This window comes from Lepidochelys kempii, chromosome 1 (genome assembly GCF_965140265.1).
Source record: "Lepidochelys kempii isolate rLepKem1 chromosome 1, rLepKem1.hap2, whole genome shotgun sequence".
NCBI classification, from domain to species: Eukaryota; Metazoa; Chordata; order Testudines; family Cheloniidae; genus Lepidochelys; species Lepidochelys kempii.
The window spans coordinates 37530311-37552677 of NC_133256.1; the positions used below are offsets into that span (position 1 = coordinate 37530311).

Consider the following 22367-nt stretch of genomic DNA (forward strand, 5'->3'; position numbering starts at 1 on the left):
TGGCCTCAGTGATCTCTTCAAAGGTCTCATGCAGAAGCTGTGCAGTGCGCATGTGCAGGTTCCTTGGGAGCGCTACTGTACTCCTTGTCCCAGTCAGGCTAACATGTCCGCGCCACTGTGCGGTGAGGGGTGGGGGAACCATTGCTGCACACAGGCAAGCTGCATATGGGCCAGGGCGGAAGCCACATTATAGTAAAATCATAGAATATCAGGGTTGGAAGGGACTTCAGGAGGTCATCTAGTCCAACCCCCTGCTCAAAGCAGGACCAATCCCCAATTTTTGCCCCAGATCTCCAAATGGCCCCCTCAAGGACTGAACTCACAACCCTGGGTTTAGCAGGCCAGTGATCAAACCACTGAGCTATCCCTCCCCCCAGAAGACCTTCCCTTGCTTCCCAGGTCACCCTCAGTAGTGAGATATCTTCCGGACGAACTCCTGTAGAAAATGTGGGGACAGCGTTCAATATCGGGGCCCCTGCAGCTCTTGGCTCTCCCCAAGGCACAGAACCCCAAAAGACAGTACGACAGTGAAACAATCAGTCCCCCTCGACCCTGTGCTTATTCACCATTTTGGGGCTCCTCTGGGTTGTGTGTGCTCGCTTTGGGAGAGGCAAATTCTGCTACTGTTTAGACTGTGCTTGTTTTAAGTATGGGCGAATCATTGCTCTGTCTGGTGTGAACAATGCTGCCTCTGTTAAGTGCTGCATTTTGCCTTTACAGCTGCAACCTTGAATCTCAGCGGTCTGTGTTATCACCGGCCGAAAGACTCCAAAGAATTAGGAAGAGGCCATGTAGAAGCAAAGAAGACATGCTGCACAAAGTAATGCAGCAGTCCCTTGACGAAAATCAAGAAGTGCAGGAGTGGAGGGGGAGTGAAAGGAGGTCTGGCCAGCAGAATGCAGAGCGCCGGCACCAAAGCGCGGAGCGGCTGATAAGCATTATGGAGCATCAAGCGGACTCAATCCAGGCGCTCGTAGCCATGCAGGCGGAGCACTACCACGCCTTCCCTCCCCAGCCCTTGTCCCAAAACTCTTTCCCTTGTGCCCCCATGTCACCTCCAACCCACTTTCCCCAACATCCGGGTTCCTATTGCCACCAGCTGCCTCCAACATCTATAGATTAACCACTACAACCCTTATCCACTGCACTCAACCCCCATCACCATGCATTTTAGCCAGCCTGAAGTGCAGCACTCATTGCATAGCACTCCACACAGGAAGGCTGAGTATGAGAACAGGACATACACAAATCTTGAACCGTTCCCCATCCCACCCCATTTATTTATTTTCAATAAATTAATTTTCTTTTAATAAATCACTTTTTTGGCTTTGCAAACAATCTTTATTATTGCATTAAGTAAAAGATACCTTAGCCCAGGAAAGTCACAGGCACTGCAAGCCAGTGTAGCAAGCACCGATTCCTAATAACATCGGAACCACTGTACTTCACTCCTATGTAGGGCACCAAACATTACTGGTGGCTTTCAGCCTCACATTGTTCCCTCAAGGCATCCCTAATCCTTGCAGCCTCGCACTGGGCCCCTCTAATAGCCCTGCTCTCTGGATGTTCAAATTCAGCCTCCAGGTGTTGAACCTCCGAGTTCCATGCCTGAGTGAATCATTCACCCTTCCCTTCACAAATGTTATAGAGGGTACAGCACGCGGATATAACCATGGGGATGCTGTCATAGGCCAGGTCCAGCTTCCCATACGAACAGCACCAGTGGCTCTTTAAACGGCCAAAAGCACACCCCATAGTCATTCTGCACCGACTCAGCCTGTTGTTGAACCACTCCTTGCTGCTGTCAAGGCTCCCTGTGTAGGGTTTCATGAGCCACGGCATTAAAGGGTAAGCAGGATCTCCAAAGATCACAGTGGGCATGTCAACTTGCCCTACGGTGATCTTCTGGTCTGGGAAAAAAAAGTCCTGGCTTTCAGTTTCCTGAACAGGCCAGTGTTCTGAAAGACGTGTGAGTTATGCAGCTTTCCAGGCCAGCCTGCATTAATGTCAATCAAATGCCCACTGTGATCCACAAGCACCTAGAGAACCACAGAGAAATACCCCTTCCAATTAACGTACTCAGAGGCTAGGTGGGCTGGTGCCAGATTTGGAATATGCGCCCCATCTATCACCCCTCAGCAGTTAGGGAAACCCATTTGTGCAAAGCCAGCCACGATGTCATGCACGTTACCCAGAGTCACGGTTCTTCTGAGGAGGATGTGATTAATGGCTTGGCAAACTTGCATCAACACGATTCCAACGGTCGACTTTCCCACTCCAAACTGGTTAGCGACCAATCGGTAGCTGTCTGGAGTTGCAAGCTTCCAGATTGCAATAACCACCCACTTCTCCCCTGGCAGGGCAGCTCTCAATCTTGTGTCTTTGCACTGGAGGGTGGGGGCGAGCTCATCACACCTTCCCATGAAAGTGGATTTTCTCATCCGAAAGTTCTGCAGCCACTGCTCATCATCCCAGACTTGCATGACGATGTGATCCCACCACTCAGTGCTTGTTTCCCGAGCCCAAAAGCGGCGTTCCCTGGTGTTGAGCATGTCTGTGAATGCCACAAGCAATCTCGTATCATATGCGTTACGCAAGGCGATATCATCAGACTCCTCACTGTCACTTTGTAGCTTAAGGAGTAACTCTACTGCCAAACGTGACATGCTGGCGAGACCCATCAGCATATTCCTCAGCACTTCAGGATCCATTCCCGCAGAACGAAAGGAAAGACAGAGCGTGCAGTACAAAAAACGTTGAAAGATGGCACCAAATGTGGACCGAATCACAGGGATTGCTGGGATGCGAAGCAACGCATCACAGGGCGTTGGGACAGGACCCAGAATGCCTTGTACCCTTCCCACAAGGCACAGCACCAGAATGGGAAGAGGTGCTCTGTGGGATAGCTGCCCATAATGCACTGCTCCCAATGCCACTGCACGTGCTGCAAATGTGGCCACACCTGTGCACTTGCAGCTGACAATGTGGACAGACTGCAGTGCTTTCCCTACTGAGCTCTCTGAGGGCTGGTTTAACTCACAGTGCTCTACATCCGCAAGTGCTCTGCCCTAAGAGGTTGACAAAATTGAGGGAGTTCAGATAAGAGCAACAAAAGAATTAAGAGGCTGAAAGGACTGATTTACCAGTAAATAACCTTACTCTTTACATTTAGCTAAAACAACAGCTAAGTCCTTGATACAGAAAAGCAGTTACGTGCACTTGCGTTAACTCCCATTGATTTCAATGAGACTTTAAAATGTGCTTAAATGGTTTGCTGAATTGGGATCTAAAAGGAGAAGACACAGTAACACCAAGTAGGGAGATGAATTCAGTATGATACATGGTGAAAAAAGAGAAAAAGAAAACTAAAAGTTAAGATTACTGATATTAGTTTAACCTGGTCTCCAAGGAAGACATGCATGATAATGCCTGCCAATGAAGGTTTGTTCCTTACACCATGTTTCCTAGTCATCTAATCCAATTTTTAAAGTCCCAAATTATGAGATTTCCACTACCTCCCTAAAAATACTATGCCACAGCAGAAACATTTCACTATTGGCAAGTTTTTTCTCATAAACAGCCTAAATTTTTGCTCTTGTTTTTTGTCTGTACATCTTTTTAGGCTCCTTTGTATCATACTAATAATCTAAAAGATTATTGAAAGTTTTGAACAGGAGATCTGCCAATAGAATCTCTTGCACTGGAATTGGTCATCTCATCCAATCACAATTAAGGCTGCAAGTCTGTCATGGAAGTCACGGATTCCGTGACTTTCCAGGACCTCCGTGACATCTGTAGCGGCTGGCCTAGGAGCCACCTGAGCAGCTCAGGCAGCCCTTGGGCCAGCCGCATCAGCCGCTGCTGGGGCAGTCTCAGGCCACCTCACCCCCCGACCTAGCAGCAGCAGGAATTTGGATGTGGGAGAGGGCTCTGGGCTGGGGCATGAGAGTAGGTGAGGGCTCCGGGCGGCACTTACCTCAGGGGGCTCCCCAGAAGTGGCGACACGTCCCTCGGCTCCTAGGCAGAGGCATGGCCAGGCACCTTTGCGCACTGCCCGCCCATAGATGTTGCGAAGCCAGCACTCGGGGCAGGGGTAGCACATGGAGAAACCCTGGCTGTACCTCCACCTAGGAGCCAAGGAACATGTTGCTGCTTCCGGGGAGCCACGTGGAGTGAGGTAGGGAGCCTGCCAGCCCCCAAACCATCCTCCCCCAACAGCAGCGGGGGTCCCAGGCCACATGCTGCTGCCTGGCGCTCTCCTGCCCCCACCCCCATCAGCAGCTGTGGTGCCACCGGGCCACACACACACACTCCCCCATCCAGAGCACCCATGGTGCCGCTGAGCCGCTCCCTGTCCCAGAGCACCCAAGATTTAGTCAGGAGTATATAGTACAAAGCCATGGACAGATCATGGGTCATGAATTTTTATTTACTGCCCATGACCTGTACCAAAAATACCCATAACTAAAAGGTAGCCTTAATCATAACTAAGCAGTACATAATTTAACAAAGGGATTATTTATCAATCGTTTCTATTGCAGTAGGACACAGAGGCTTCAGTCAGGTCAGGGTCCCACTGTGCTAGCTGGAAACTGTAGGTTAATGACAGTCCCTGCCCCACAGAGCTTTTGAACCTGGTTAACTGTGCAGAGTACACAAGTGACAAAGGCAAACAGTGTTAAACTCTTTTACGCATTTCTTCTTTAAATAGTATACTGCAAACATCTAAAGTCACAAAACTAGTCATTGCAGTTTTTCTTTAAATTTGATACCTTCAACAGAGATTGAAATCAACTTTGTCAACAATATGCTTAAGAGAACTTTGATTAAATATTTCTAAAATCTTTTTTATCTGCTTCAATATCTTCATAAAACTGTGGAGGGCTGCAATGACTCTTTGTATTACATTGTAAATTTCTCTTTCAAATTTCATTAGAGACTGAGACCAGGTCTACAATACAAACTTTTGATAGCATAACTATGTTAATCAGGGGTGTGAAGAAATGTGATCTCTAACCACCATTAAGCCCCTAGTGTAGATGCAATTATACCAGAAAACTGTGCTTTTGTCCATACAGCTTATTTCATTTGGAGGAGAGGGGCAGGCTGCAACAAGCTATACTGAAAAAGTATAGTTTTGCCAGTACAAATTAATCCACAACACTATCAGCAGATTGCCAGTATTGCTGTAATCGCATAGCTCTACCAGTAAAAATGCTTCTAGCGTAGATCTTGCCTCAAGGTAACATTTTCAAAAATGCCTAAATGACTTAGGAGTTCATTTTCCAAAGTGAGTTAAGCACTTCCCTAATGGTTCCTGTACTTTGTAAGTCATAGTAATATTTTCCTGGAAATGTTTGGCTGACCGCACCACATGTAAGTAATCTTTGTATTAATTCCTTCTCTTAAAACAAAGAAGACAGATCTGGATTAATGTTTACACATTTAATGACGGTCATACCTTTGTAAAGATTTTGAATCCAACACAAGCCACGAGAAAACCCACTGATTTATTACCACATTTTAATAGAATGCTATAATAAATTAGATGTGGTTCTGTAACTGTGTAATATAACCACGATATTATAATGCTATGTAAAACTCAGATACTATGGCAAGGGCCATGTACCTAGACATTCATTTTTATAAGATCTGATATCAGACCATTTCTTCCTTTAACATGTTCATAAAATGTTTCAATTAACCTTTGCTAATTACCATCATAATAATGGAAGAAAGAAGGCACATACACACACTACATGATGATGTAGTTAGCTGGTATTTTATTTTACATTTAAAAACAAAACAACTTGGGATCAGATCATCACTTCTCATGGAAGTTATTCAGGGGTGAAAGTAACATTTAAAACTTACCAGTTCCGGGGGCCAGCTCCCTTCCCTGCTCTCCCACCCCCCGGAAGGGGCGGGGCTGGGGGGTTAGCGTCCCCCAGCCAACCCTTCCACGCTGCTTGGCCCATGCCGCCCAGGGCTCCTGTGGTGATTTAAAGGGCTTGGGGCTCTGGCTGCTGCGGCAGCAGTGGCCGCAGCCCTAGGCCCTTTTAAATCACCGGCCCCAGGGCAGCTGCTCCTTTTTCTCCCCTCCCCACTTACGTGGGAAGGGGAGGAGCAAAAGGGGCAGCGACAAAGTGCTGCCCCTTTTGCGTTCCCCTGTCGGCGGCCCTGCCACTAGGGACCCAGCAGGGCCGCCGACAGGGCATGCAAAAGTGACAGCGACATTGAAGCGCTGCTGCAGCAGCACTTTTAAGTAAGGCGGTAGGGGCTGGTACTGGTGGCTACCTTTTACCAGTATGCCCTATCGGCCTGTACCTCCTTACTTTCACCCCGACGTTATTACAGGAATGGGCCAGAAGGAAAAGACTACAACGTTACATTTGCAGAGTTGCTGACATGTTATTCCTTCAGAAACCGGGTAGGGGACTTAATCTTTGAAATGCAATGAGCTCCCCAGGAACATCTCAAAGAATCCACTGAGAACAAGAGCAGCAGGGGACTTCAGCGCTTGCTCAGAGACATGCAGCCTTTTTGCCCATGTGTGTCTGCTCAAGCTCCAGGAAGCACCAGGCTCCTTCTCCTGGAGCCTGGCAACACAGCCCTAAGAGAATCATCCCCTTTCCCCCAATCACCCAAAGTGGAGGGGTTTTCCACACTCAGGCTAAGTGTTTCCACACCAGATTCCCCAAGGAATTGGCCAAGGGCTCTAAACACTGCTCTATCTCCAAGTCTCCCCATCCCACACGTAGACACCCAAACTCCATGATCTCATAACTGATTAGAATATTAAGAAATATGTATGCTTTAAAATTGTGTTAGAGTGATCAAATAAGCAGTCGTTCAATAAAGTGCATCCTGTCCAATTACTGACATTAATTATTGTTACAATAAAGCAAATACCATGCAAATATTTGGACAAAGAAAATTTAGCATCAGTGCCATACAGCAGATTAGATGGCAAAAGGGGATTTCTACTCCAACTGTTTCCAAAAATATCACATTTAGTGTAAATAAACATTTCAGTTTTATCAAATAAAATACTTAGGCTTTGGAACAATTCATTAATTCCATGTACTTGCTTATAAGTTCTCTAAACATCCATGTCACACTGAATTGCAAAATCCTTGAGAAGGGTCAGAAGAGGCCAAATTATTATCTATTTGGATTTCCTGCACTTCGCAAACTATTCATTACCTTAATCCAAAAAAGGCTCATCATCTACGTTTCTCAATCTTGACTTGAAAGAGGCACCTTTAAGATGAAGGGATAGTTCATGCTCCGTGACTAATCCTTCAGTCCTTCAAAACCATACTCTACACCAGTCATTTGGACCTTCTGCAAAACTGTCAAAATTGTCAGCTGTGTCTACATCACAAAATCAACCATCTGAGAATTCTCCAAGAATGCAGGCTCTTGATTAAGAAAGGACGTCTAATTACAACTCAGTCAGATTTTAAGTTATTAGCATGTATCAAAGTTCCTACTGTAGCCAACAAAAAATGTATTTATCAAAAGCTGACGAATAAAGGTTTCTTTGTAAAATGGCAGCATATAAAATGCTTGATGCCAAATTCTGTCACCACATACTTTATGCAGCAGCTAGTTTCCAAAGGAAACTTTTATATACACAGCTAAAAGCCTGGGGAAAGAAGAAGTGGGAGACTTGAATAGGATGCCTGCTTGGAAGATTAGATAACATCCCTTATTGTGAGGGACTCATTGAGCTTTACCTATTTAGTTTAACAAAGAGAAGGTTACGGGGAGACTTGATTACCATCTCTAGGTATCTACATGGGGAACAAATATTTAATAATGGGCTCTTCAATGTATCAGAGAAAGGTATAACAGGATTAAATAGTTGAAACTTGAAGCTAGACAAATTTAGACTGGAAATAAAGTGTAATTTTTTAACAATAAGGGTAATTAACCATTGGAATGGTTTACCAAGGGTCATGGTAAATTCTCTATCACTGGAAATTTTGAAATCAAGATTGGATGTTATTCTAAAAGACATGCTCTAGAATTATTTTGGGGAAGTTCTATGGCTTGTGTTATACAGAAGGTCAGACTAGATCACAATGGTCTCTTCTGGCCTTGGAATTTATGGGTATGTCTACACTGCAATTAAACACCCATGGCTGGCATGTGCCAGTTGACTCGGGCTAAAGAGCTCATGCTAAGGGGCTATTTAATTGTGGTGTAGAAGTTTGGGCTCAGGTGGCAGCCTGAGCTCTGGGACCCTGCAAGGGGGGGGATGGTCCCAGGACTGAGGCTCCAGCCTGAACCCAAATGTCTACACCGCAATTAAACAACCCCTTAGCCTGAGCAAGTCAGCGTGGGCCAGCCACAGATTTTTAATTACAGTATAGACATACCCTAGAAAGGCTGAAGAACAGTTGGATGCCTGCCTAAGTGGCCTTAACTTTCTGCAGGAGAAGATTCACTGCTCCAATGAAGCTTATTAGTCCAGCAGGGCAATCATCTTCCCCAGTAATGCACCTTCTAAAATGCAAAGGCCAAGGGCTCCCTAATGGCACGCTTCCTGAATCCCAGCAGAGGAGTTCCTCTATTGCAGATTTTAGGTGGTCTGTAGATATTCACAATTCATGTCTGTTCCAGAGATGTGGAGAAAAGTGGGCCATGCAACAGCTCATGGTATCAGAGAACCAAAGAGGAGACTTATGTAAGGGAACTCACAAGAAGTGCCTGGATGTCCAAGCTGCAGCCAGGTAATAATTAACACATACACCTAGTTGGTGACAAGGGACTGTATGCAACTGAACCAAAAACTTTTGATTTCATTTAAAACAATTAAGAGTAGCTTTCCTGGCTTTAACACGTGGATGAAGACAGATTAAGCTTTATGTAGTGACCCATTTGTCACTCTTAAGTTTCTAATTTTTTTTTTTAAAATAGAAATTCCCAAACAAAAACTCTTTTTGGAGTAAGGTTGCTGACTTTTATGCAAGATACATAATTACAACAGTACCATTAAGATTCTTATGCGTTAAAAGATTAAGTGTTGTATGTAGTTAAGTATATACATTGAAAGAATTTGAAAATGTGTGTCTTCTGACCTACAGCTAATGTTACTGGAAGGTATAACATAAATTTCCACTTACCAATAAAGTAGTCCATACTAATTAACTATAATGGTAGCTGAACATTAATGCAATTTAGCTTTATGTGTAATTTTCTGGGGGTTTTTTGTTTGGTTGTTTGTTTTTTTTAAACAGCCGTGTTATGTATTTTGCATAAAGTTTATTTTAGTAAGGTTAACCAGTTACCCCGGTGTTAATTTGGGGTTTTTTTGTTTAGAGTAGCTACAACTTTTGAAAATTTCACAGCAGAACAAAAAGCAACATAACCTCACAATATATTTGTCTTATATAAGAGCCAATATTTAAAATAAATGTAGAAATTGATAAAGATGACTGATCTAAATGTTCACATTTCAATATGAAGTGATATAATGTTCATTGCCAACACTGTTTTTAAAGGGATAACAACAAAAGTTGTAAAATTGGATACATTTCATTTCAGACCTGATTATTTTCCTTTCCAAATAGCAGTTTAGTCTTTTAGAAATACTTTATTTTATGCTTGGATTGAAGTCATGGTAAGTATCTGAATATTAATCTGCATTATAACAATTCTATCCATCTCTATATATTATGGGTTAGGTTTCTTAAATCATAATATGTTAGTATAGAACACTCATTACCCTTTAGTCCTAGCACTTTAGACTAAGGCCAATGCATGGTTTGTTTTCCCCCTGTACTATAGGATATCGTGACAGAAATGAAAAAACAAACAACTTGGACTCACTTCATTAAATGATCAATTAGTTTCTAAGGCTACGTCTTCACTACCCACCGGATCGGCGGGTAGTGATCGATCTATCAGGGATCGATTTATCGCATCTTGTCCAGACGCGATAAATCGATCCCCGAATTGGCACCCGTATGCCACCTTGACAAGCGGAGTAAACGGAGTCGACGGGGGAGCTCCCGCAGTCAACTCGCCACCATGACGACAGCCAGGTAAGTCGAACTAAGATACTTCGACTTCAGCTACGCGAATAGCGTAGCTGAAGTTATGTATCTTAGTTCGAACCCCTCCCCCCCAGTGTAGCCCAGGCCTCTGTAAAGGAGAACAGTAGTTTTGGATCATGAAACAAAATTCATACTCCTGAGCTTACTGACGATAAAATTAACCAGCAGTACAATACTGATAAGGAATAAGATGCTTGGAGAGAAACTTATATATAAAGTCAGGTTTCAGAGTAGCAGCTGTGTTAGTCTGTATTCGCAAAAAGAAAAAAAGAGTACTAGTGGCACCTTAGAGACTAACCAATTTATTTGAGCATAAGCTTTCGTGAGCTACAGCTCACTTCATCGGATGCATTCAGTGTAGCTCACGAAAGCTTATGCTCAAATAAATTGGTTAGTCTCTAAGGTGCCACTAGTACTCCTTTTCTTTTTGTATATAAAAGTATACTCATTCAGCCTGCAAGAGAGACTATATTAAGATACATATGCATCCTTCCAATAATCAGAAGTTTTTCCAAAAATCTTGTGGCAATCAGACAATATTTTAGTTTATACAAACAGTCTTGAAACACCTCCCCTTCATGCACCCACACACTTTCAACCCAAGATGATAGCAAGACAATTTTTCTGTGCTTAAAATGTACAATACAAAAAAGTAATGCCTTGAACAACTTCCACCATGATATGTCAGCAATCAGGGCCTACAGCAGAGCTAATATCCAGACATCCTCATCAGTACAGGGCCAGCAGACCAGCTCTTAAGCCAGTAGCTCTTAAGCATTGCTGGCTGCTCAATGCTTATGCCCACCACTGCGCCTGCTCTTGCACTATCTAGTTCTTGCTTCCCCTGTCTTGAACTCAGGCTTGCCTCTGTCCTGCCGCTGCTTTGAAACCCACCATTCCTGCAACGACCCTCCAGTTCGACCTTTAGTTTCTGACTCTGGCTTAACCCTCGGCTCTGGTTTGACTCTCAGCTCCTGCTTCCAACTACCAACTCCAGTTCTGACCCTAGTCCTTGGTTCCTGATACCTGCTCCAATCACTAGTCTAGATTGCTCTTGTACCAGTTATCTGACAGATTGAGCAACCCCTAAAATTATAGCCAGGTGTCCTTAAGCATGGACCCTGCTAAGGTCCCAATGGAACTGGCAGATACCGTCCAGAAACCTGCAGGTGCAAGTACCCATCCTTCAATCACAGAATGTGGTCCTGCAGGTACAGGTTTCTCTGTTGGCTCCTCCTACCCAGCTCTTCCTGGAGCCAAAGATTCCTTCGCCTAACAAATTTGACAGAAATCATAACAAGTGTTGGGGGGTTCTGAACCAGTATCAGTTCCTGTTCCTACTACACCCTCGCTCATTCCCCACAGGCCATAGTGAGCACACCAGGACCCCCAAGTCAGTTTGCAATGCAACTCTAAACACCTGTATTGATTTGACTACTGGTAAGCGCCAAGATCCATCTAGGAGCTTTAGTCAACCCGGGGGCCTCAAGTAACTTTATGGACTTGAACTTTCCTAAGATCCATGTGTTTCCAATGACATGCAAGGACTCACCAGATCTGGTCAAGACTATTTATGGGCCTCTTCTTTCCTTAGGACCAGTAACCCACCAGACCTGCGGAAACAGTTATCCTCCAGGGGCACCAGAAAAACCTTCAGTTTGGATTAATCCAGGCCCTCAGGCTCCCATCATCCTAGGTATGCCCTGGCTTACAAACCATGACCCTCACATTCGCTGGTATTGTCAACTATCCAGTGTCTCAGGCATCAAGAATTGCTCTGCAATTCACGTCAGCCACTGGAAGACCCCCGACCCTCAGTGTCCTCACAGCTTCTCCTGCTGTGGCCAAGATCACTCACAAATACCGAGACTTTGCAGATGTTTTTGACATGGAGAGGTGCCCTCTCCGAACCCACATTTCAGGTTCTCCACCTGTACATGCAGGAGGATCTTCAGAAGAGTTTCATTTACCCATCCACATCCCCAACATTTGCACCAATCTTTTTTGTCAAGAAGCAGGATGGCTCTCTGCAGCCGTGTATTGTCTATCTGACCTTGAACAAGGTGACCGTATGAAACCGCTACCTGCTCCCTATTATCAACGAGCTTAGACTGGCTAGGCACAGTCTGTATTTTCACAAAGTTAAACCTGTGTGGGGCTTATAACCTGGTGCGCATATATGAAGGAGACGAGTGGATGACCACTTTTCATACTTGACACAGCCACCATGAATATCTAGTCATGCTGATTGGCCTATGCAACGCTTCATAAAGTGTTGAAAGAGTGCTGAACGATATATTTTGAGATATGCTGGACCACTTTGTCATTATCAACCTTGTTGATATTCTGATTTTCCGCAAAGACCCAGCTTTTCATGACCAGCAGGTGTGTAGCGTTATTGAAAGACTACTTCTGAATCATCTATATGCCAAGCTGGAGAAATGCAAGTTTGACCTTAAATTTCTTGGGTGAGATGATATATCCAAGGGACTGGCAGTGGACCCCTGCAAAGTGATGACCATCACAGATCAGGTGGCACCGAAGGATGTCTGCGGAATCCAATGCTTCTTGGGTTTTGCTGATTTTTATAGATGATTTATCCCAGGATTTTCTGTGCTCACCAGTCCTCTCACAGCAAAGCTGTGAAAGGGATTTGGTTCTCATGGTCCTCAGAGGCACAAGTTGCCTTTGATAATTTGAAACAGAAATTTGCAGACACTCCAAACTTTGCACTAGGGACAGTTCTTGCCCAACCTACTGCTCCCGATGATTGAATTAATCAATGTGCTTTTTACTTATGAAAACTCACTCCTGCTGAGATGAATTATGACAACCTGGACAAAGAATTGTTGGATATCAAAGCAGCCTACGCAGAATGGCACGATCTTCTGGAAGGTCCTAGGCTCCACTCCAAGTTCTGACATCATAAAAACTTGTAATACCTAAAACCGGCCAGGAACCTGAATCAGCAGAAGACATGCTGATCCCTCTTCTTGTGCAATTCAAGTTTGGGGTCACCTACCAGCCAGGAACAAGGAAAGCAGAAGCATAGTCCCAAAAGAATGAGTACTACAAACCTGGTGAGGAGACTATGTCCATGATTCTCAAGCCCTCAAACCTCATTTCTGGCATCACAGCCCACGACCCGTTATCCTCCATCCACTCTCAGTTATCTAGAGATCTCTTTGCCATCCAAACTCATCACGCCTGAGATCCCAAAAAGGACCAGACGGCTGCAGGCTTCATGTTGCAGGACAGAAGTCTATACCATGAGGAATGCACGTGTGCCCCCAAAGGGGCCACCTGGCTTCACGTCCGACAACCCTGCCACAATGCTCCCCTAGCAAGCCACATCCGCCATTCTAAGACCCAAGACCTAGTTTCCAGGGACTTTTGGTGGCCTGCCATACACACCTCTGTTGCGTCCTGCACATATCCTTCCTAAACTATCATCAGGATGATTGGCTTTCCTTGATCTGTCATGCTGAGTTTTCTTAAAACAAATGCCACACATGCATCCACCAAGAAAACACCTTTCTTTACTATCTATGGTTTCCATCTTCATGCTCATTGATTGTTTGGAGGCAATCTCTGGATGCCTGTTGTTACCAAACTCACAGCCCACATATAGCAGGTACACCAAGAACTCTAGAGGCAGTTAGAAGGCACCAAAGCAACCTACATACAAGTATGCCCAGTGGTCCCACCAGCAAAATCTGGCTTCACGACAGGGAATAAGGTGTGGCAGTTCACCCAGAATCTGTGATCAACTTGCCCCCCCATGAATCTGGAAAATAAGTATCTAGTACCTTTCCAGATTACAAAACAGATTAACCAGGTTACATTCAAGTTACAGCTAACAGATTCCCTCAAGATTCACCCAGCCTTCCATGTCTCTCTTCTAAAGCCATTAATCAAGAATCCCTTCCCACTCCATACTACTCCCCCTCCTCCACAGATAAATATTCAGGGCCAAGAAGAATATGTGGTTCAGCAGATTCTACTCAGGTCTGAGAGAAACTACAATATCTAAATGACTGGGATGGGTACAGCCTGAATCTCCTGTGCATCTTTCACCATACTTACCCTGAGAAACCAGGCCCCAAGGTCTCTAGATGGCACTCTCAAGGGACAGTACTGTCAGGAACTAAGGCCTGTAGCAGAACTAATCTCCAGGCAGCGTCATCAGTACAGCTGGTCTGCAGCAGACTGCCTGATTGGCCACACCACCTGATTGGCTGTACGAGGCAGCAAGCCAGCTCTTAAGCCACCAGCAGTAGCAGTAATTCATTGTCTGCTGTATGCTCATGCACACCACTGTGCCTGTACTTGTGTTACCCTGTTCCTGCTGCCCTTGCCTTGCACCCAGTCTTGCTTCTGTCCTAACACTGCCTTGAATCCCTCCTTGTCTGCTCTCCTGCTTGCTCAAGTTTGAACACTGGCTTTGGCTTCTGATTACTGACTCTGGGCTTGACCCTTGACTCTAGCATCCAGTTCCTGCCCTTGGCTTTGATCTCTGACTATTGACCCTACTGCTTGGTTGCCAATGCCTGATCAGACCACTCGGCCTGACACCCACTCTGATCACTAGGCTAGACTCTCCTCATCCCAATCAGCAGATGCCATCCCCGCACACAAACAAAAAAATCTTGGGGAACAGTAAAAGATCATGTCATTAAAAATGTCTAGGTGTCAGACTGTATATCTAAAGAAACCTCACTTACTTCATTCCCAAAGAAATACTGCTTACTGTCACAGTTACCGGGTGGACTGCACCTCTGGCCCCCTCCTGGTCTCTCTGAGTGTAACCTCTCGAGGTCTGTCTCATGCCTCTAGCTGTCACCTCTGTCTCAGGGTGGAATCAAACAGTTCTCCCACTCTCAAACAGAGCACTGCAGCCAAGGCCCAGTCTATCAGCCATGATTATCTCAGCAGGTCTAACTTATGTCCAGACCCGGCAATTCTCAATTCTCAGCTCCACACTGATCATGCTTACACTGCATATTTTCTATTTCATATTTCTATAGCACCAATTGTACGATTTAAGGACTGATGGTTACATTTGGCATTTAGGGCTAAATCCCCGAAAGGGATTTAGGTGTCCAAGTCCAAAATTTAGATCCCCAAAGCCCCTGCTCAGCTGCTGCTTTATCCTGTAAATACTTAAGTATCAACCGATAAAATCCTATAGACCCCTAAAAATCTGCCACTGGGCATACACACCACCACCGCAGTCCAGGCAACCAGGCATCTAACTCACACCTAAACTCCAGCAGAATCCTCAAACTATGCAATGCCCTGCCTATCTCACCTGTGTGGCCTGATCTGATAGACATGCTCAGTGGCTTCCTAACAGACCATGCCCTGTACAAAATGCCAGAAGTGGAGGTGGTGCCCCCTTTGTATGTTTTAGCCTATTGGTTAGAGCACTCACTCAGGATGTGGGAATCCCAGATTCAATTCCTCCCTCTGTCAGATGTGGAGCAGGAATTTAAACCCTTGTCTCCACCTTTCAGGAGATTTAGCTCAGAAGTTAGGGCTAAAGATATTCTGGGGCTGTTCCTTCTCAACCTCTCCTGTTTAAATTGTTCCACTTCTTATAAACAAACACTCTCTGGAAAGAGTGAGAAGAACAACTATAAACCAGTGGTTTTGGGACTCACCTAAAACATGGGAGTCCCAAGTTCAAGCCCATGCCAATCACTACCGAAGGTGAGTGCTCTATCAGTCAGGCTAAAAATTTAAGGGGGGGGGAGCACCTCCACCTTGTTTTTTGTAAGAAAGGTCTTAGGGCTTGTCTACACTTAAAATGCTATGCTACCTATGCTGTCGGCGTAGGTAACCCACCTCCCCAAGAGATGGCAGCTAGGTAAGTTGACAGAAGACGACACAGCTACAGACTAGGGACCGAATGGCTAGGCAGCAGTTCTGCGGAAAAGGACCTAGGGGTGACAGTGGACGAGAAGCTGGATATGAGTCAGCAGTGTGCCCTTGTTGCCAAGAAGGCCAATGGCATTTTGGGATGTATAAGTAGGGGCATAGCGAGCAGATCGAGGGACGTGATCGTCGCCCTCTATTCGACATTGGTGAGGCCTCATCTGGAGTACTGTGTCCAGTTTTGGGCCCCACACTACAAGAAGGATGTGGATAAATTGGAGAGAGTCCAGCGAAGGGCAACAAAAATGATTAGGGGTCTGGAACACATGACTTATGAGGAGAGGCTGAGGGAGCTGGGATTGTTTAGTCTGCAGAAGAGAAGAATGAGGGAGGATTTGATAGCTGCTTTCAACTACCTGAGAGGTAGTTCCAGAGAGGATGGTTCTAGACTGTTCTCAGTGGTAGAAGAGGACAGGACAAGGAGTAATGGTCTCAAGTTGCAGTGGGGGAGGTTCAGGTTGGATATTAGGAAAAACTTTTTCACTAGGAGGGTGGTGAAACACTGGAATGCGTTGCCTAGGGAGGTGGTGGAATCCCCTTCCTTAGAAGTTTTTAAGGCCAGGCTTGACAAAGCCCTGGCTGGGATGATTTAATTGGGTATGGGTCCTGCTTTTGAGCAGGGGGTTGGACTAGATGACCTCCTGAGGTCCCTTCCAATCCTGATATTCTATGACTTCCCTCGACCTAGCACTGTCTACTGGCTAGCTTAGGTGGCTCGCTGCTCAGCTTGCCCCTTTTTTTGGATCCCATTCTTAGACACCTCTCCCCAGGCATTGTATAGGGGAGTCTGTATACCTAATGTAGGGCTATGAATTCCATTAGGCAATAGGGCACCTGAATGTTGGACATTACAAGACTGAGTCTAAGCCCCTTTGTGGATCTGCCTTTATGTAGCACTTTGAATACATATACTGCATTCCTGTGACACAGGTAGGGAGGCAAATACCTGCAACTGATCAATACAGAAAATGAGGCATAGCAAGGTGAACTGGACTTGCCTAAAGCTACACAGCATTACACCTCAGGACTTTGTCTCCCATCCCTGCACTTGTTGATTCACACTAATAAACGGCTGTCAACAAACATGTACTGTAAGTAGTAATATCAAATCCTCCATCAGTACGATATAGTCTGACAAATGCAACTTCACACTTTGTTAAATAAAATTAGTGTAATCAGTTACATCAGCACTAAGACAAAGTGGTATTTTAAACATCCAGGCTGATAAAACCAACAAGGGCAAGGGAATTATCTAGCTAAGAAATATATTTTCATGCTTTAAATTTCCTTGACTTAGCTAGTTTTTAATGGTAAGTTTGAAAACAAAGATTTGCATTATCTGTATCAGACATTTATCCAACTTAACATAATGTACAATGGCTCAGGCTGTTGCAACCATTATGTAGATCAGTATTTAGAGATTATAAAATGTACATTTGTTGTAAACAATAGCAACAGATGCTTCATTGCACTTGCTTATGAAGTAATTCCTTATTATTCTTCCATATCTGTACATTCATTGATCCAAGCTGATGTTTTACAAGAACATCAAGAGTTAAAAAGCCTTAGGATATTGTTAGTGAAGAGCGGGCTCCCCCCGACTGCTTTACGGACTAAGAAAAGGAGTACTTGTGGCACCTTAGAGACTAACCAATTTATTTGAGCATGAGCTTTCGTGAGCTACAGCTCACTTCATCGGATGCATACCGTGGAAACTGCAGCAGACTTTATATACACACAGAGAACATGAAACAATACCTCCTCCCACCCCACTGTCCTGCTGGTAATAGCTTATCTAAAGTGATCATCAAGTTGGGCCATTTCCAGCACAAATCCAGGTTCTCTCACCCTCCACCCCCCCACACACACAAACTCACTCTTCATAGTGAGTTTGTGTGTGTGTTTTTTGGAGGGGGGTGAGGGGGTGAGAGAACCTGGATTTGTGCAGGAAATGGCCCAACTTGATTATCATGCACATTGTATAGAGAGTTGTCACTTTGGATGGGCTATTACCAGCAGGAGAGTGAATTTGTGTGTGGGGGGGTGGAGGGTGAGAAAACCTGGATTTGTGCTGGAAATGGCCCAACTTGATGATCACTTTAGATAAGCTATTACCAGCAGGACAGTGGGGTGGGAGCAGGTATTGTTTCATGTTCTCTGTGTGTATATAAAGTCTGCTGCAGTTTCCAGGGTATGCATCCGATGAAGTGAGCTGTAGCTCAGGAAAGCTCATGCTCAAATAAATTGGTTAGTCTCTAAGGTGCCACAAGTACTCCTTTTCTTTTTGCGAATACAGACTAACACGGCTGTTACTCTGAAACCTGTCTTTACGGACTAAGTCACTTTCAACTTTTATTTTCAAACTGAGGAGTGAGCTCTACTTTCAAGCTGGAGCGATTTACAAATTCAAAGCTCCCCCCAACTCTCAAAAAGCCCTGGAGGCGGCGCGGGAATGTAGCTGAACCTGACGCGCCCGCAAACCTCTCAGCAATCCTCGTCGGGCTGGTACCGCGGCCGCCTCCTGCTCCTGGGCTGCAGAGGGCAGAGGGGTGGGTGGGTGTTTTGTTTCTGACCTGAGGAATGTGTTACAAAGTATCGTCCTCGTTGCAACAAGTAGCCGAGGGGCCTTACCGAGTTGCACTTTCGCTCAACCCCCTCCCCGCAAAGTAGGGCTTTGAGCAAGTCGGGTTTATGCGTCGGCTCCGGGAACCGAGAACCAAGATTAGACGGCAGCGGACGAGACGGAGTTAGTAGAAGAAAAGCATCAACTCCCATCCCGCCTCGCAGCGGCTTGAGCCCCGTCGCAGACCCGCAAGCCCCTTCTCCCCATAACCGGCCGGCCCCTTCCCGCAGTCTCCGAAGGGAGCGGGCAGAGAGGAGGCTGGGGGCGGACAGCCCAGTGTAGAAGGGGGCCGAGAGGAGCACAGGGTGAAGCGACAGCAGCGGCGGGAGAGGGGGGCGAGCAGCGTGGCGGTGGCGGGGAGGGACACAGCCCGGGGGGAGAGAGACATAGCGCTGAAGGGACACAGGGCTCTAGAGGAATTACGCGGCGGGGGAGGACACAGCCCTGGGGGCGGGGCCGCGGGGGGACACACGCGGCCCTGAGGGGCCACGGAGGAGGGGGGGGGACACAGAGCAGCCGGGGGGGGGGCACAGACACATAGGCCCGAGGGGAACACGAGCCAGACAACCCCGGGGAAGGGGGGAGGAAGGACCAGGCAGGCAGGCAGGCAGCCCCCGGTCATCTGATAACGGGCTCTGACAGCTACTCGCTCCCGCGCCCCGGCCCCAGGCTGGCTGGAAGCAGCGGAGATGGGGCGGGCCGAATGCGGCCTGGTAAGCGGCGGGTCCGGCACGGCGCAGACACCAACCCCCTCCCCAGTTCTTCCCCACGTCCCCCTCACCTGCGGCTCCGCTCCCCGGCGCGGGGCTCTGCCGGGGGACTCGCTCCCACCGGGCCTCCGATGCGCGCTCGGTGGTCCGCTGTGGCCGGGCCCCCGCGCAAGCCCCTCCGCGGCCGGGCAACAGTCGCTGGGGGCCGCCCTGGGCTGTTCACTGGTGGGTCAAAGCAGGAGACGCGCAAAGCGCCGCTGACAGCTACGCAATATGGCGGCGGCTGCCGCCGTTTAGATTTTCCTCCTTGTTGTTACAGAGCATGCGCGACAGGTGGGAGCATGCGCACTAGCCACGGCGAAGCCGCGGCCCTGAGCTCCCCGCCGCGGGGGGCTAAGAGCGCGCGACTGTGAGGAGCCTCGGTGTGAAAGAGGGTCCGCGGGAGGGTTGTCGGCCAGAGGGACTGGGGGCTGCGTAAGGGGAGAGGTGAGGAGCACGGAGGGACCGGCGTGCAAATACACAGCGACGGAGGGGGTCTCGCTCCTGAGAAGTAGTGTTGGGGGGAGGGCAGGAGGTGGCATGTTATGCCCTTGCTGGGACCAGACCCAGTGTGACCCCTCATTCCTCTCCTCCTGTCTATCCAGATGGCTCTTGGCACGTGTGGACGCTGCTCACATAGGTGATGTAAGGCTAATTTTTCACGTCTAATACACGTGTCCAGAGGTGCTGGGGCACTTGCCAGTGCCACACCCCCTGGTTTGAAGTGGTTTCCGTCATATACAGGGTTTATGGTTTGGTTGAATGGCCCTGAGCACCCCCACTGTACAAATTTTTCCTGCACTCCTGCAACTGTCATACATACACTGGCTGCATGGGTGGTTCCTGAGAGCTGTGTTTGGCCCTGGATATTAGAGAGACAATGTGGGGGAGGTAATTTATCTGATTGGACCAACTTCTGTTGGTTCGAGAGACAAAAGCTTACAACCCATTGGGCCCTGAAGAAGAACTTGGTGTAGTTTGAAAGCTTGTGTCTTTCACCAACAGATTAGTCCGGTAAAAGATCTTATCTTGCCCACCTTTCCTCTCTAATAGGTGCACCTTGACAAACCTGCTTCATTAGTGAAATCTTTTTTGAGTGCTCCATTTGGCAGCACTCTGTCACACTAAAGCTTATTACAAGTGTCCCTTTATTTTTTGTTGGTTTCAGAGTAGCAGCCGTGTTAGTCTGTATTCGCAAAAAGAAAAGGAGTACTTGTGGCACCTTAGAGACTAACCAATTTATTTGAGCATAAGCTTTCGTGAGCTACAGCTTTGTATTACTCCTTAGGAGCCCATGCCTGTCCTGCACTATGCAAACAGACACCCCTCCCCACACACACAGTTTGAAAGGAATGGGGCTCTGCAGAGTTTCAGCTGGAGTTACTTGGGGAAGCTGATTCAGTCACATAAGCTGTTGCCTCAAAGGCTGGGACTTCAAGAAGAGGGTGGCATAGGTGCCGACTCCATGGGTACTCTGGGACTGGAACACCCAGGGAAAAAAATAGTGGGTGTTCAGCACCCACTGGCGGGCCCTGCCAATCAGCTCCTCCTCCTTCCCCCCCCCCAGCACCTCCTGCTTGCCAGCGGGCCCTGCCAATCAGTTCCTTCCTCTCCCTCCCAGCGCCTCCCACCTATCATGGATCAGCTGTTCAGCGGTGGGCAGGAGGTGCTGGGGAAGGGGGTGGAGCAAGGGCAGGGCACACTTGAGGGTGGGGGCAGAATGGAGTGGGAAGAAGCAGAGTGGGGGCAGGAAGGGGTGGAGTGGGGGTCAAGCAACCCTGGGGAAATGAGAAATACAGCACCTGTGGAGGGTGATATGAAGCCAAAGATCCCTATGGGTTGTACAGGAGGGGCATTGCTAACACTCTTAGACCCTGCTCTTAAAAGACTCAGGTCTTTAAGCACGGTGGGTGGAATCCACAAAGAGTCTTAGGTGTTGCAAAGCTGAGTGTTATAGGGCCTAACTTTTAGGTACCTAGAAAATCACAGGAACAACACTGCAACCCACAAAACCCTAGGCTCCTATACAATGAACGGGAGAGATAGGTGACTAAGAAAGCGATCCACAAAATCTAGCTCACTATTAGGGAACCACCTATGCTAAGTATGCTCACCCATGGGAGATACCAAACAGGGGTTTGGTCTGAGCATCCCCTCTCTGAGATAGGGGCAAAAGTCCAGGCTCTTGGGAGACACATACTTTGGCTTAGTGATCCATGAACAGGCACTTACCACCCGGAGACAGACATCTTAGGTGCCTACAGCATTTCTTGTCCACTAGTTCCCTAGACACCTTTAAGGAGTAGTGGGTGCTCTCCAAGGTTCTCTGCTTAGTGTCCCCTTCCAGATCCCTGATTTTGTTCCTGTGACCCTCATTCCTGACCCTGTTATTTTTTCATTATCCCCTGTAATTATTTGAATTACTTAAATTATTTGAATTTGAATATTTGAATCAGCAGTGTGCCCTTGTTGCCAAGAAGGCCAATGGCATTTTGGGATGTATAAGTAGGGGCATAGCGAGCAGATCGAGGGACGTGATCGTTCCCCTCTATTCGACATTGGTGAGGCCTCATCTGGAGTACTGTGTCCAGTTTTGGGCCCCACACTTCAAGAAGGATGTGGATAAATTGGAGAGAGTCCAGCGAAGGGCAACAAAAATGATTAGGGGACTGGAACACATGAGTTATGAGGAGAGGCTGAGGGAGCTGGGATTGTTTAGCCTGCAGAAGAGAAGAATGAGGGGGGATTTGATAGCTGCTTTCAACTACCTGAAAGGGGGTTCCAAAGAGGATGGCTCTAGACTGTTCTCAATGGTAGCAGATGACAGAACGAGGAGTAATGGTCTCAAGTTGCAGTGGGGGAGGTTTAGATTGGATATTAGGAAAAACTTTTTCACTAAGAGGGTGGTGAAACACTGGAATGCGTTACCTAGGGAGGTGGTAGAATCTCCTTCCTTAGAGGTTTTTAAGGTCAGGCTTGACAAAGCCCTGG

At 46.9% G+C, this 22367-nt stretch overlaps 2 protein-coding genes across 3 annotated transcripts in view; one reads left to right on the top strand and one right to left on the bottom strand.

Moving 5' to 3' along the window:
• RDX (radixin) overlaps positions 1-22367 on the bottom strand; it is a 133958-nt gene that overhangs the window by 79045 nt on the left and 32546 nt on the right. The window contains exon 1 of one of the 2 annotated variants that reach the window (XM_073339184.1): positions 19409-19662. The exons of the other annotated variant lie outside the window; for it this stretch is intronic. The gene's annotated coding sequence lies outside the window, so the exon portion shown is untranslated. Of the gene's footprint in view, positions 1-19408; positions 19663-22367 lie in introns of those variants that run through there. 2 annotated transcript variants of the gene reach the window in all.
• Positions 19205-22367, top strand: part of FDX1 (ferredoxin 1) — a 78014-nt gene continuing 74851 nt past the window's right edge. Inside the window, exon 1 of the mRNA XM_073329081.1 lies at positions 19205-19340. The gene's annotated coding sequence lies outside the window, so the exon portion shown is untranslated. The remainder of the gene's footprint in view (positions 19341-22367) is intronic.